Here is a 15,001-nt window from a genome sequence, read left to right on the forward strand (position 1 = left end):
GCATTTAAATTTTTCTTGTGTTTGAAAAGTTGGTTCCTTCAACTTAAAAAAATGTTTTTTAAATGATGAGGAATAGAAAGGATTTACAGGACACTTACAAGGGCTGAATGAGGCCACCTGTCAGTGAAATCACAGAAAAGGTCTAATTATACCATAAGTAGATGTTTAACCAAAACTGGAGAATAAAATAGTCACTGTGAAGTTATTTTGTATCTGAATAAATAACATGTTAATATCAGTACAAGAAAGAATGATTAGACCATTTATTCTTTGGAACATGATTTATCCAGGATTACACTTGAAACACTTCCTTCAAACAGGCACCTATATTCCTTAGAATCATTAAGACTAGACTATTTAACTAAACTTTGATTGACTTTTCATGTCTACTGCATTTCACAGCAAGGGACTAGTTTTAGTCAATGCTACTCATTTATTAATACTACATAGGAACCCAGACAAATGTCTATCCCTCAAAATAAAACTAATAGCTGTCCAATGAATAAAAGTTGTAACTGTTCACTAGGATGACATAAAAATTTTGCAAATATTTGAATCTTTACAAAATATACATTGAAATAATTTTAGCTTAAGGTCACAAAGATTTAAGAAGACTGATAAAGAATCTTAAGTCTTTATGTAGTTGCTTCCCATGCTACCTAAAAGCTAACAGTCCTTACAATTAACAAGAACAAAGAATTTTATAATCTTTTCAAATTGATCTCTCTTTTCCTATTTCAGAATTTTGTTCTTTTGTAACTCTCAATTACTGTAATATGCTTTCTAGGAGGCAGAGGGGGCAGAGGAGAAAATAAAGATGAAATAAAAATAAGATATCAGACATTAAAGAAAAAAGATCAAGAGAACAGGTGCCAAGAAATGAGGCTAAAAAACATTAAGTGAAGGCTCCAGAACAAGACCAGAAACCTTTGTATATGTGATAGAAAGTGCTACTTATGTAGCTTGAATTATTTCTATGAAAAGAAAAAATGATGAAGTATACCTAAAAATATACTGGTGTATACACCATATTTTTTCCCAAGTAAGTTTATGTTTCTAACTTAAGAAGTTTATAACTGGGGGAAAAAACCAACAATTCTTCTGAGCAAACATTAAGGACCTAAATAAAGCCTGCCTATGTTAAGTAAGTTATAAAATTATCAGCTTTATCGACAGTTTGGCATTTGTAAAGAAAACACTGAAACGTAAAAAGAAATCCTTTCAAGTCGTCTAAAGTTCTTGCTGGAAACACGATAGCGCGTTCTAGTTACCGTTTAAACCTGAAGCACTTCTCCCACTCCGGTGACGGCGACGGGCTCAGCACTTGGCGTTACATTCCTGACAATTTCAGAGTGCTTGGGATCTTTCCGAGATGAATGTCTTTTCTTCTGTGTCTCTCATTCCTTAACTTGTTTTCTGAAGACAGCTACGTTTACTGCAAGAGAAAAAATAAAACAGACCTGAGCTGGATATTCAGCTAGTGTAAAGAATACTGGACATCTTTGTATATTAGAAGAAATATTAGAAATAGTCCTTCTGCATATTTCTAATTTCACCCTCATACCACAGTTATAATTCATCTAATCCACCTAAGAGAGAACTTCCTTACTTACATGGGAGACAACCCTCCCACATCTGAGAACCCGCATGTCATTCAAGAATCAAGAGAACATTGATGCATTCGAGATTTTCTAAGATTTATGTGACTGTCACTTAGATTTATTTTACTAGAAGTAAATGGATATCAGTTGAATGTGAAATCATTAGACACTACTTCACCTTTACAGACATTAAATTCTATAAGTCACAATCTCCAAATGAAAATATTTCACTGGTTTGTAGTTTTACTTTAGGCTTACATTTATGGTTTTAAAAACAATCACTCAAAATTGGGGGCTGGCTTTGGGGGGCAAGGGTTGAGCTGCCATTTGCAATGCCAGCATCCCCTGTGAGTACTGGTTCTGTTCCAGGCTGGTCCACTCCCAAACCAGCTCCCTGCTAATGCACCTGGGAAAGCAGTGGAAGATGGCCCAAGTGCTTGGGTTCCTGCACCCATGTGGGAGACCCGAATGGAGTTTCTGGCTCCTGGCTTCGGCCCGGCTCTGCACTGACCGTAGCAGCCATCTGAGGAGTAAACCAGTGGCTGTAAGATCTGTCTCTCTGCTTGTTACTGTGCCTTTCAAATAAATAAATAAATACATAGATCTTTAAAAAACAAAAACTGGCCCAACCTCTAATTTGTTTTCATATAACATCAAATACAAGGAAATCAACTGGAAGAGTTAAGCAGAAAACAAAATAAAATGTGATTACTTTAAAATAATTCCTGATTGTCCTCACCTATTATAATTAAACTTTTCAATGAATTTTAAGAAAACAGAAAAACATTTTTTTAAAAAGATTTTATTTATTTATTTGAGAGGTAGAGCTACAGACAGAGAGAGGGAGAGACAGAGAGAAAAGTCTTCTATCTGCTTGTTCACTTCCCAAATGGCTGCAACAGCCAGAGCTGGGCCGATCCAAAGCCAAGAGCCAGAAGCTTCTTCCAGGTCGCCCATGCAGGTTCAGGGTCCCAAGCACTTGAGCCATCCTCTATTGCTTTCCCAGGCAACAGCAGAGCTGGATGAGAAGAGGTGCAGCGAGGACACGAACCAGGGCCCACATGGGATGCCTGTGCTGCAAGTGGAGCCTTAGCCTACTATACCACAGTGTTGGCCCCAGAAAAGCATTTTTAGAGGCAGTTTGAGGAATGAGCATTTGGCCTAGCAGTTAAGACACTGGCTGGGATGCCCACACCCTAGATCAGGGTGTCTGGGGTCATGCCCTGCCTCCACTTTCATTTCCAGCTTCCTGCTAATGTGTATCGTAAGAAGAAGCGGGTGATGGCTCAGAGATTTGGGTCCCTGCCACCCACATGGGAGACCTGGATTGAGTTCTTAGCTCCCAGTTCTGGCCTGGTTAAGGCCATGATGTTGTGGGCACTGGGGAGTTCGTCAGTGGGCGACAGCTCTCTATCTGTGTCTTTCTGTCTCTTTATATCTATGCCGCTCAAATAAAATAAATAAGGCAGTTTTTGTAAGTGTACCATGAAACACCATCTAAATTCAATACAGCTGAGTTATTCGTGATGCAGACAAGACCAGTGTCTTACAGCACTCACAGCTATCACTTCGTGTGGCAACACAACAATGCGAAGCAACATGTAGGAAACTACTACCAAGAAGAGGCAGCCAAGGATGGCTCCCTACAGAAACATGAACTTGAGTAGCCACGCACACTCCAGTTGACTTCTACATGGAGGAACCAAGTACCTGAACGTAGTGTAATGATAAGAAGAGACACACTGATGGGGCCCGTGCTGTGGCACACTAGGTTAATCCTCCACCTGCGGCAGCAGCATCCCATATGGGTGCCAGTCCTAGTCCTGGCTGCCCCTCTTCCGGTCCAGCTCTCTGCTGTGGCCTGGGATAGCAGTAGAAGATGGCCCAAGCCCTTGGGCCCCTGCACCCACGTGGGAGACCAGGAAGAAGCTCCTGGCTCCTGGCTTTGGATCAGCCCAGCTCCGGCTATTGCAGACATTTGGGGAGTGAACCAACAGAAGAAAGACCTTTCTCTCTGTCTCTCCCTTTCACTGACTGTAACTCTAACTCTCAAATAAAATAAATAAAATCTTAAAAAAAAAAAAAAAGAAGAAGAAGAAGAGACGCACTGAAGAAGCCAGGAAGGAAAGAGTTGCCCCATCGCCCATCCCCCACCCCAGCAGCACATCACAGGACACTGCCTGCCTGGAGGAGGGATAGGGAATCAGGTCCAGGCCTTCACACTAGGCCTGGTGTCAGGCAGAACCCTCGGCCCCTGCCCCCGGCAGTCAGGGGACTGCATCCATCACCCCTCCCAACCTCAGGCACAGAGTGTGGAGGGAGATTTCAACCAGTGAGGAGTGGGACAGGAAAGTGAGCACAGGACTAGACACTGCTGAGCATGGAGATGCACATGGCCTTAGAGAAAGGAACTAAGCACACAGCATCTGCCATTCTGTCTGCCAAGGTCAACCATGAGCCAAGAGGAACTTCATTTGGTGGGAAGCCAGAGTCACTCACCAGTCCCCACTCACACCACAGACACCTGAACCATTCACTGCTGGAGAAACCAGTGGCCCTGCCAGGCCATGAGTCAAGTCTGGGGAGCTGCAAGGTTACCACACTGCCACAGTGCCCCAGAAAAAGAGCCTAGCCCATGTTATGTACTCTGCAACCAAGCTTTTGCTGCTCAAAGCCAAGTTGAGACTCCACCTATCAGGATCCTCTGACGCAGTCAGGCAGCTAATCCCAGAAGCCCCACAGACCCAACCCTGTGAATCAGCCGCATACTGAGCGACTTGGCTTGCAGAAGCACCCAGAACAACCTGGCGTCCCCACCCAGCCACACACTGCAGTAGCAACACCCAGGCAGTCCCATCTACACTCTGGGTGACTACTCATGCAACCTGAAACCCAGGAAGAAACTGGCAACTAACCCTGAGTGGTTCAGCCCGTCAAGGCCCCCAGGAACACCATGGTGGCCCTGCCCATGCTCCGTGGCCTCAAGAATATAAGAAGAAAACCCCTTCAACGAAATAATTGCCAAACATCTTCCAAATCTCAGGAAAGAAACAAGTCCGGGAAGTCCAAAGGGTCTCTGACAGAGTCAATCAAAACAGATCCTCCAAGATATATGATGGTTAAACTGTCAAAACCACAAGACAAAAGAGAGAAGTCTAGAAACACCAAGAGGAAAGCATCAAGTCACTTACGAGAGAATCCCTACTCACACGTCAGGCTTCTCCGCAGACAGCTCACAGGCCGGGAGACGATGGGAAGAAAGATACCACGTCCTCAAAGAAAACAACTGCCGGTCCAGGACACCATGCCCAGGGCATCTGAACTAACATGGTGGCGGCGTAAGAGGTTACGCGGGCCACTTCCCCACAGAAACACCAGTGTGATCAGCCGCACGCTCACCAAGCGCTCCGGAAGGCAGGTGGGAGACCACAGTGCCTCATCTTGTCATAATCATGGGAAAAGTCACACTGAAGAAGCAAGAAGGGAAGAGTTGCTCACCTCACCCCTGCCCAGCTACAAGGAACAAGTGTGGAGAGCTGCCTCCTGCATCGTAGAGGGAGAGAGAGCCGAATCCCAGTGCTAGACCCACTGTGACAAAACTCAGCAGGACTGGCGCTCCTGCCCTGACCACCACACCACACCACACCTGCGGAGTGAATATTTGGAGCTTCCACATTCAGGTGGCTTCTGCTTCCTGCCCCTCAGCTGATGGAAGAACACAAACTGCTGATTGGAGAGGGAGCTTAGGACTGGGATTTGGAGCGCAGAGGCGGGCCTGCAGTGTTAACATTGATCTCTGATGACGCCCCACGGCCTCCAGCCCTGGCCAGTGCTCAGTGACTGAGCCTCCAGACTGGCCTGGTCTCCGGAAGGCTCAGACCAGTGTGCCACTGCTGGCTTCTCCCGGGCTTGGCAAACATCCTCAGGACACTGCAGGAGCCTGTGTCTGTAGGACTCAAGTGCGACCAGTCTGGAGCCAGCCTGGGTAGCAAGCGGGTTGCCTTTATCACTCTCCTCCAACCCCGGGCAGATAACAAGGGGCCACAGGACTGTGTCCTGGGACTCAGTGCCGGGCTGGTGCAGCCCAGTGCTGGGCAGATCCTAGCGGATTCCATCTCGAATTCAGTGCACATGGACAGTCTCTGGACTTGCCCTGGTATCAGGCAGAGACCCGCTCCCTGGTGAGATAAACCACCAGCCTCTTGCAGGACTGGTGTGCACTCCCAAGACTGTGAGGCCCAGGTGTGACCCACCTAGGGCCTGCCTGAGCAGCTGAAGTGCTGCCTCTGTCACCCATCCTACAATCCTGAGCTGAAGGCAAAGAACCCAAGGGCTGGTAATTTTTGTTTTGTTTTGAAGATTTATTTATTTACTTGAAAGAGTTACAGAGAGTTAGAGAGGTAGACAGAGAGAGAGAAAGATATCTTCCATCTGCTGGTACATTCCCCAGATGGTTGCAATAGCCAAGGCTGGGCTAGGTGGAAGCCAGAAGCCAGGAGCTTCATCCAGGTCTCCCTCATGGGCTGTAGGGGCCCAAACACTTGGGCTATTTTCTACTGCTTTTCCCAGGCCATTAGCAGGAAGCTGGATTAGCAGGGAGCAGTTGGAACATGAACTGTGCCCATATGGGATACCAGCATTGCAGGCAGGGCTTAACCCATTACACCAACACTGGCCCCATCACAGGAAGTTTGGGGACTCGGTTCCAGGTTGATAAACTCCAGCATTCCTAATGGTCTCTGTGTCCAGGACAGTGCCTGCAGACACAGCTGGACCTGCTTCAGTGTCCAGATGAGTAGTATTACAGCCCAGCCAGCATCATCACCAGCTGGCATGTGCGGCACTGGGCAGGGAGCCCACTCCAGCACCAGCAGCCGGCGGCAAGGTGAGTGTCGGTTCTGCCCCAGGCTACCCTGCTCTTGGCAGGAAGAAGGCTATGGATGTGACCTAGCAGCAAGGCAGGACCAGGAGCCTGAGCTACCACAGGCCCAGGGAGAGGCCTGGGGGGATGGAATACCCCCCTTTAGGCACTTCTCCACTCCAGTCCACACTGAACAACACATCAACGGCAGCTCTGGGACAATTCTGAGTTTGGGAAGCACTGTACGACCAAACCAGTACAAACACATCAACAGCGGACTTGGGGCAAACTGTGACTCTGGCTGTTCTATTGTGAAGGAAGAACAGTATTCACAGTGTCGGGGAAATGAACAGACTGCTTATTAGAATTTCTGGGCAGACAGCCACAGAAGAAGCCAGAGTACTGTAACTGATCCTTCAGAGCACAGACGACATGTACACCAGCAAGCATCAAGAACCTCTGGGAACCTCCCTTAAGCACAAAATAAGGGGCCAGAAGCCAGCCACCTAGGAACTGAAACTTCAAAATGCTCAGGTGAAGATTTTAAAATAGCTGTCTTAAGGAAAAACATTGAGGGGCCGGTGTTGTGGCACAGCAAGTTAATGCCCTGGCCTGCAGTGCCGGCATCCCATATGGGCACCGGTTTGAGACCCGGCTGCTCCACTTCCCATCCAGCTCTCTGCTATGGCCTGGGAAAGCAGTAGAAGATGGCCCAAGTCCTTGGGCCCCTGCACCCACGTGGGAGACCCAGAAGAAGCTCCTGGCTCCTGGCTTCGGATCAGTGTAGCTCCAGCCATTGCGGACAACTGGGGAGTGAATCATCAGATGGAAGGAAGACCTCTCTCTCTCTCTCTGCCTCTCCTCTCTTTGTGTAACTCTGACTTTCAAATAAATACATAAATCTTTTTTAACAAAACCACATTGAACTTCAAGAGAACACAGAGAAATAATTAAATGTTCTAACAGAGATTAGACAGAGATGGAAGAAATTAAACAAAATTAAGCAGAAATCCTTCAACTGAAAGGTATACTAAGTGAGCTAAAATGTGACAAAAGGCACCAAAGCAGAACAGGTTAAACAGAAGCAAGAAGCAGCGAGTGTGAAGACAGGCTATTTGAAAATATACAGTTTGAAGAGAAAAAAGAAAATAGAATCAAGAGGAAAGCTTATGAGGAATAAAGGACAGCATAAAAACAAATATTTGAGTAATTGTGATTTAAGAGGGAATTGAGAATGATAAATAAGGAGGAAACACATATAAAGAGACAATCACAGAAAATTTCCCAAGTCTGGAGAAAGATACAACTATCCAGATACAGGAAGGTCAGAGGTCACCAGTCAGATTCAACCCAACCAAATGTACCAGACTTATACTCTCCAAGATAAAGAGAGGATTTGCAAAACCATAAGTGAAAAGAAGCAAATAAACAAAAAGAGGCCCAATTCACCTGCCTACAGCCTTTTCTGCAGAAACCTTATAAGCCCAGAGGGAACAGAATGAGTCTTTTACCATGTTAAAGGAAAAAACTGCAAGCCAAGACACTTTATCCAACAAAGCTAAACTTCAGATATGGCGGAGAAACAGACATGTCCAGATAAAATCTGAGTAAATTTATCACAACCAGATCTGTGTTACAAGAGACATTAAAAAGTTCTTCATAAGGAAAGAGATGATAACAAATGAGAAGAAAACATCAGGAGGCAAAAGACTCACTGGTGAGACTGACTATGCAAACGATTCAGAATGCTCCGATACTGCAAGCATGGTGAGCAGACCATTCACACCTGTACTGTGGAGACTGTGGAAAGAAATTATAGTCAACACACTACAATGTGAAGGGACAGGCAATACTGAAAGAGGTCAAAGCTCACCATCCAAATTCAAGATGAGGGGCTGGCATTGTGATACAATGGGGTAAGCCACTGCTTGCAATGCTGGTCTCACCTGCTGGAGTCCTGGCTTGAGTCCTCTGCTTCAGATCCAGCTCCCTGCTACTGGGAGATCAGTGGAGGAGGCCCTAGTAGCTAAGCCCCTGCCACGTGGGACATCAGACAGAGTTGTGGGCTCCTTGCTTCAGCCTGGCCCGGCCTCAGTCACTGCAGCCACTGGGGAGTGAGCCAGCAGATGGAAGCTGTCTCTATCACTCTTTTATTTATTTTTTAAAAAGATTTATTTATTTGAAAGGCAGAGTTACAGAGAGGCAGAGGAAGAGGCAAAGAGAAAGAAAGAGAGAAGAGTCTTCCATCTGCTGCTTCATTCCTCAAATGACTGCAATGGCAGGAGCTGGGCTGATCCGAAGCCAAGAGCCAGGAGCTTTCTTCCGGGTCTCCCATGCGGGTATAGGGGCCAAAGGACTTGGGCCTTCCTCCACTGCTTTCCCAGACCATAGCAGAGAGCTGGATCAGAAGTGGATCAGAAGTGGATCAGCTGGGACTCGAACCAGCGCCCATTTGGGATGCTGAAACTATAGGCGGCAGCTTTTCCTGTTATACTGTAGGCCCTGCACTCTGCCTTTTAAATAAATAGGTAAATAAATCTTTAAAAATTTCAAGGGGCCGGTGCTGTGGCATACCAGGTAAAGCCACCACCTGCAGTGCCGGCATCCCATATGGGCGCCAGTTGCAGTCCCAGCTGCTCCACTTCTGAACCTGAACCAGCTCTCTGCTATGGCCTGGGAAAGCAGTAGAGGATGGCCCAAGTGCTTGGGCCCCTGCACCTACGTGGGAGACCCGGAAGAAGCTCCTGGCTCCTGACTTCAGATAGGCACAGCTCTGGCCATTGCAGCCAACTGGAGAGTGAAACAGCAGATGGAAGACCTCTCTCTCTCTCTCTCTCTCTCTCTCTCTTTCCCTCTCTCTGCCTCTCCTTCTCTCTGTGTAACTCTGACTTCCAAATACATACATACATACATACATAAATCTTAAAAAATTCAAAATGTAAGGAGGATGACAAATATAGAGTTCTTTATGAGGATTTTAAAATCTCCTCGTTTTCTCTTCGTCTCTTCCTCTATCTTTATAAATCAGTATTGTTATCATTTCAAAATAGCTTGTCATAGCAAAAAGAAAAATTTTTTGTAAGCCTCATTGTAGCTAAAAATCAAGAACCTATAACAGACTTTGCTAAAAGAATAAGCAACAAGTCGAAGCAGGCCATTAGAGAAAATGACTTCTCCACAAATGAAGACTGTAAGAGAGGTAGAAAGAAAGGAACTACAACAAAGCATCAAAATGACGGTAGTATGGCCTCACCTATCAGTAATTCCCTTCAATGTCAACGGACTGAGTTCTCCATTAAAAGACACAGAGTGACTGAACAGATCAACAAAGAGGACCCAACTCTCTACATGGCTTACAAGAAACCCACTTCACCTCTAAGATATGCTGGAAGTGAAAAGGACAGAACAAGATGTTCCATGCAAATGGGAGCCAAAAGAAAGCAGAAGTAGCCATGTTTCAATCAATGAAGTAGATTTTAAATTAAAAATCAGTAAAAAGATATCAAGTAGGTCATGACACAAAAATAAAGGGCCTAATCCAGCAATAAGAAATAACATTTATATATGTACCATTATTGGAACACAAATACATAACCAAACATTAATAGACCTAAAGGGAGAGACAGACTCCAATACAATAAGTGGTGATCATATTTTCCTTTATGTTACATTAATATAAAAATCGCAAATACTTTCTAATAGACTAACACTTACTTGAGAAAGTCTACACACTCCTTACTATCTATTAAAAACAACAAAGCGGGCCGACGCTGTGGCGTAGCAGGTAAAGCTGCTGCCTGCAGTGCTGGCATCCCATATGGGCACTGGTTCCAGACTCAGCTGCTCCACTTCCCATCCAGCTCTCTGCTGTGGCCTGGGAAAGCAGTAGAAGATGGCCCAAGTCCTTGGGCCCTTGCACCCGCGTGGGAGACTCAGAAGAAGCTCCTGGCTCCTGGCTTCGGATGGGTGTACTTCCAGTCATCAAGGCCAATTGGGGAGTGAACCAGTGGATGGAAGACCTCTTCCTCTTTCTTTCTTTCTCTCTCTCTCTCTCTCTCTCTCTCTCTGCCTCTCTTCTGTGTAACTCTGACTTTCAAATAAAGAAATGAATAAATTGAAAAGACAAGGGTAATAATATTACCAAAATTGTCCTTTAGAAATGAAAGAGGGGCCAGGGTTGTGGCGCACTGGATTAATGCCCTGGCCTGAAGCGCTGGCATCCCATATGGGCACTGGTTCAAGACTGGGCTGCTCCACTTCCGATCCAGCTCTCTGCTATGGCTTGGGAAAGCAGAACAAGATGGCCCAAGTCCTTGGGCCCCTGCACCCACGTGGGAGACCTGGAAGAAGCTCCTGGCTCCTGGCTTCAGATCAGTGCAGCTCTGGCCATTGTGGCCAATTGAGTAGTGAACCATCAGATGGAAGACTCTCTCTCTCTGTCTCTCCTTCTCCCTCTGTGTAACTGTGTAACTCTTTCAAATAAATAAATAAATCTTAAAAAAAAAAAAAAAAGAAATGAAAGAGAAAAACTTTCCAGGACAAGCAAAACCGTAATGAACTGATCACCTATGCATAGGGCCCTCCAAGAATGCTTAGGGGACTCTCACAGGAGAAATGTAAAGAGAGAGGAAGGCACTGCGGTGCAGTGGGCTAAGCTGTTGCTTGGGATGCCCACCTGCCACATCAGAGTCCCAGCTACTCCACTTCTGAGCTAGCTTCCTACTGGTACTGCATCCTGGGACGCAGCACATGATGACTCAAGGCCTTGGGCCCCTGCCACTCAGGTAGGAGACTCAGAGGGTTCCAGGCTCTTGGTCCTGGCCCAGGCCTGGCTATTGTAGATCTATAGAAAGTCAATCAGTGACAGGCAGGTTTCTCTCTCTCTCTTAAATAGATGAAAATAAATAAACGTTAAAAAAAAGTGGGGGCAGGCACTGTGGCGTAGTGGCTAAAGCTGCTGACTGCAGTGCCAGCATCCCATATGGGTGCAGGTTTGAGTCCTGGCTGCTCCACTGCCAATCCTAGGGAAGCAATAGAATATGGTCCAAGTCCTTGGGCCCATGTACCCACATGGGAGACCTGGAAGAAGCTCCTGGTTCCTGGCTTCAGAATGGCTTAGCTCCAGCCATTGCAGCCATGTGGGTAGTGAACCAGTGGACTGAAGACCTCTCTCTATCTGCCTCTCTGTAACTCTACCATTCAAATGAATAAATAAATCTATTTTTTTAAGATTTTACTTATTTATTTGACAGGTAGAGTTACAGACAGTGAGAGGGAGAGACAGAGAGAAAGGTCTTCCATCCGCTGGTTCAGTCCTCAGATGGCTGCAATGGCTGGAGTTGGGCCAATCTTCTACTGCTTTCCCAGGCCAGAGCAAAGAGCTGGATTGGAAGAGGAGTACCCACATGGGATGCTGGCACTGCAGGCAGAGGATTAACCTACTGCATCACAGTGTCGGCCCCAATAAATCTTTAAAAAATAAAAAAAGTATAAGGCTGACAACTATCATCATAAAAATATGTGGAAATACAAATCTTAACAGCGGAGCAGATGCAAAAAAGAGAAGGAAGAAAAAAATCTAATGATTCATATTTTATTTTTCCTTTTTTCTGGATTTGATTTGCTATATATTTAGTTAAGGATTTTTTCATCTGTATTAAGGCTGAAGTTATGGATTTTTTTTTTCTTTTACACATTAGTTTTTGAGATCAGGGTAATTCTGGTCTCTTAAAATGAGCTGGAAAGTGTGATCTTTCCCTGTTTTCTAAAGGACAGACTATTTTGCTATTATTTCCTCTTCAGAATTTGCCAGTGGAACTGTTTAGGTCATGAGTTCATTAGTTATCTCTGGGGGAAGGTCTTTTAAATGAATTTAACTTTTTTTTTTTTTTTCGACAGGCAGAGTGGACAGTGAGAGAGAGAGAGACAGAGAGAAAGGTCTTCCTTTGCCGTTGGTTCACCCTCCAATGGCTGCTGCGGCCGGTGCACCGTGCTGATTGGATGGCAGGAGCCAGGTGCTTCTCCTGGTCTCCCATGGGGTGCAGGGCCCAAGCACTTGGGCCATCCTCCACTGCACTCCCGGGCCACAGCAGAGAGCTGGCCTGGAAGAGGGGCAACCGGGACAGAATCCGGCGCCCCGACCGGGACTAGAACCCGGTGTGCCGGCGCTGCAAGGCGGAGGATTAGCCTAGTGAGCCGCGGCGCTGGCCGAATTTAACTTCTTAAATACATTTGGGGCTATTCAAAAATTATTTTTCTCTTCATGAAGAAACATGTGGATTTAACCTAAATTGACAAAATTGTTGCCATAAAATTATTTAACATCCTTCAAAAACATTAAAAATGCAGCTACATGTGATCCAGCAATCCCGCTACTGGGTATGTATCACAAGGCAATGAAGTCAGAATGTGAAAAAGACATCCGCACTCCCATGTTTATTGCAGCGTTACTCACAACAGCCAAGATATGGAATGAACCCAAGTGTCCATCAGCAGAGGAACACAGGAAATGTGGTACATGTATGTGTAGAGGAATATTATTCAGTTCTATGAAAAAATAAAATCTTGCTATTTGTGACAACATGGATGAACCTGGAGGACATGTGCTGGGTGCCAGGCTCAGAAAGAAAAATTCCACACGACCTCACTCATACTGGAATGTGAGGAAGCTGATCTCATTGAAGTTGACAGAACAATGGTTACCCAGGCTGGACAGGGAGGGAGGTGTGGGAATGGGCAGAGGCTAATCAACAGGTATAATGTTAGACAGGAAGAATGACTTCTTGTTTTCTATTACCCAGTAGAGTGACTATGGTTAACAATCACGTATTGTCTATTTCAAAATAGAGGACATTTGATAATCATAACACAGAAATTTCTGAGGTGACTGATATGCAAATTACCCTAATATGATCATTACACAATGTATGCATGTATCTAAACATCACATTGTATCATGTAAATATGTATAGTTATGCATCAATAAAAATACAACTTTTTTTTTTGACAGGCAGAGTTAAACAGTGAGAGAGGGAGACAGAGAGAAAGGTCTTCCTTCCGTTGGTTCACCCCACAAATGGCTGCTACAGCTGGTGTGCTGTGCTGATCTGAAGCCAGGAACCAGGTGCTTCCTCCTGGTCTCCCATGCGGGTGCAGGGCCCAAGGACCTGGGCCATCCTCCACTGCCTTCCCGGGCCACAGCAGAGAACTGGACTGGAAGAAGAGCAACCAGGACAGAACTGGTGCTCCAACCAGGACAAGAACCTGGAGTGCCGGCAAAGCAGGCAAAGGATTAGCCTAGTGAGTTGCGGCGCCGGCCAAAATACAACTATTTTTTAAAAGTTAATAACCAGAAAAATATTGCTAGGAAATGTGGGTATCACTAATACATATTTCAAAAAATGATGATGCCCAAGATCATATAACCAGTTAATGCAAAATTAGTACTCTATATTACAAGAATTCTTAGAGAAAAATATCATTTATGTCAATTTTATTTTTAAATTGGAAAACAAAAGGCTAAAAAAGTTTAGTATTTACCTAACTTAAAGCTAATATTGAGTAGCACATAAAGCATAAGAACCATGCAGTGACAGAACTCCTTTAACTCTAATATATCTTTGCTAATATGATCATATTTTATACCTACATATAACAAACCCCATAACACAATGGGTTAATTTTTGCTTTTTTTTTTAAGATTTATTTATTTATTTGAAAGTCAAAGTTAAACAGAGAGAGAAGAGGCATAGAGAGAGAGGTCTTCCATCTGCTGGTTCACTCCCCAATGGAGCCATGCCGATCCGAAGCCAGGAGCCAGGAGCTTTTTCTGGGTCTCCCACACAGGTGCAGGGCCCCAAGGACTCAGCCCATCCTCCACTGCTTTCCCAGGCCATAGCAGAGAGCTGGATTGGAAGAGGAGCAGTCAGGACCTGAACCAGCGCCCATATAGGATGCCGGCACTGCAGGAGGCAGCTTTACCCACTACACCACAGCATCGGCCCCGGCCTGTATTTCAAAAAAAAAAAAAAAAAAAAAAAAAAAAACCCTCTGCCTCATTCTTTCTCTTGTTCTTTGGAGCTCAAATATAAAAGTTTGACTGCTCATGATCACTGAGTATCTTCTTTTTAAAAATTTTCTGGAGATGGGCACTTTGTTAAGACGTTGCTTGGGCCATCCATACCTTGTATCAGAGTGCCAGGTTCAAGATCTGGCTCCTCTGCTTCCTATCCTGCCTCCTGTGATATGCACCCTGGGAGCAGAAGGTGATGGCTCAGGTACTTGAGTCCCTGCCACCCACATGGGAGACTCTGATGGAGTTCCTGCCTCCCAGCATAGGCCTGGCCCAGCTCCTGCTGTTGCAGGTGTTTGGGGAGTGCACCAGTGGACGGAAGATCTCTCTCCCTCTCTGTGTGTCTATCTTTCAAATTAAGTGAAAATATTTTTTTAACTTTCTCTTTGTTAGATAAAATAATTTCTATTGATTTGTCATCAGGTTCACGGCCCTGTGTTCTGCCATTTCTTATCTGCTTGGTGTATC

At 45.3% G+C, this 15,001-nt stretch overlaps 1 protein-coding gene across 12 annotated transcripts in view; it reads right to left on the reverse strand.

The window, feature by feature from the left end:
• Nucleotides 1-15,001, reverse strand: part of PEAK1 (pseudopodium enriched atypical kinase 1) — a 346,647-nt gene that overhangs the window by 155,354 nt on the left and 176,292 nt on the right. For all 12 annotated transcript variants that reach the window (XM_051834588.3, XM_089310835.1, XM_051834591.3 and 9 more), the window contains one exon: nucleotides 1,272-1,435. The gene's annotated coding sequence lies outside the window, so the exon portion shown is untranslated. The remainder of the gene's footprint in view (nucleotides 1-1,271; nucleotides 1,436-15,001) is intronic.

Source organism: Oryctolagus cuniculus, chromosome 12 (genome assembly GCF_051225735.1).
Source record: "Oryctolagus cuniculus isolate XC-2025 breed Fujian yellow rabbit chromosome 12, ASM5122573v1, whole genome shotgun sequence".
NCBI classification, from domain to species: Eukaryota; Metazoa; Chordata; class Mammalia; order Lagomorpha; family Leporidae; genus Oryctolagus; species Oryctolagus cuniculus.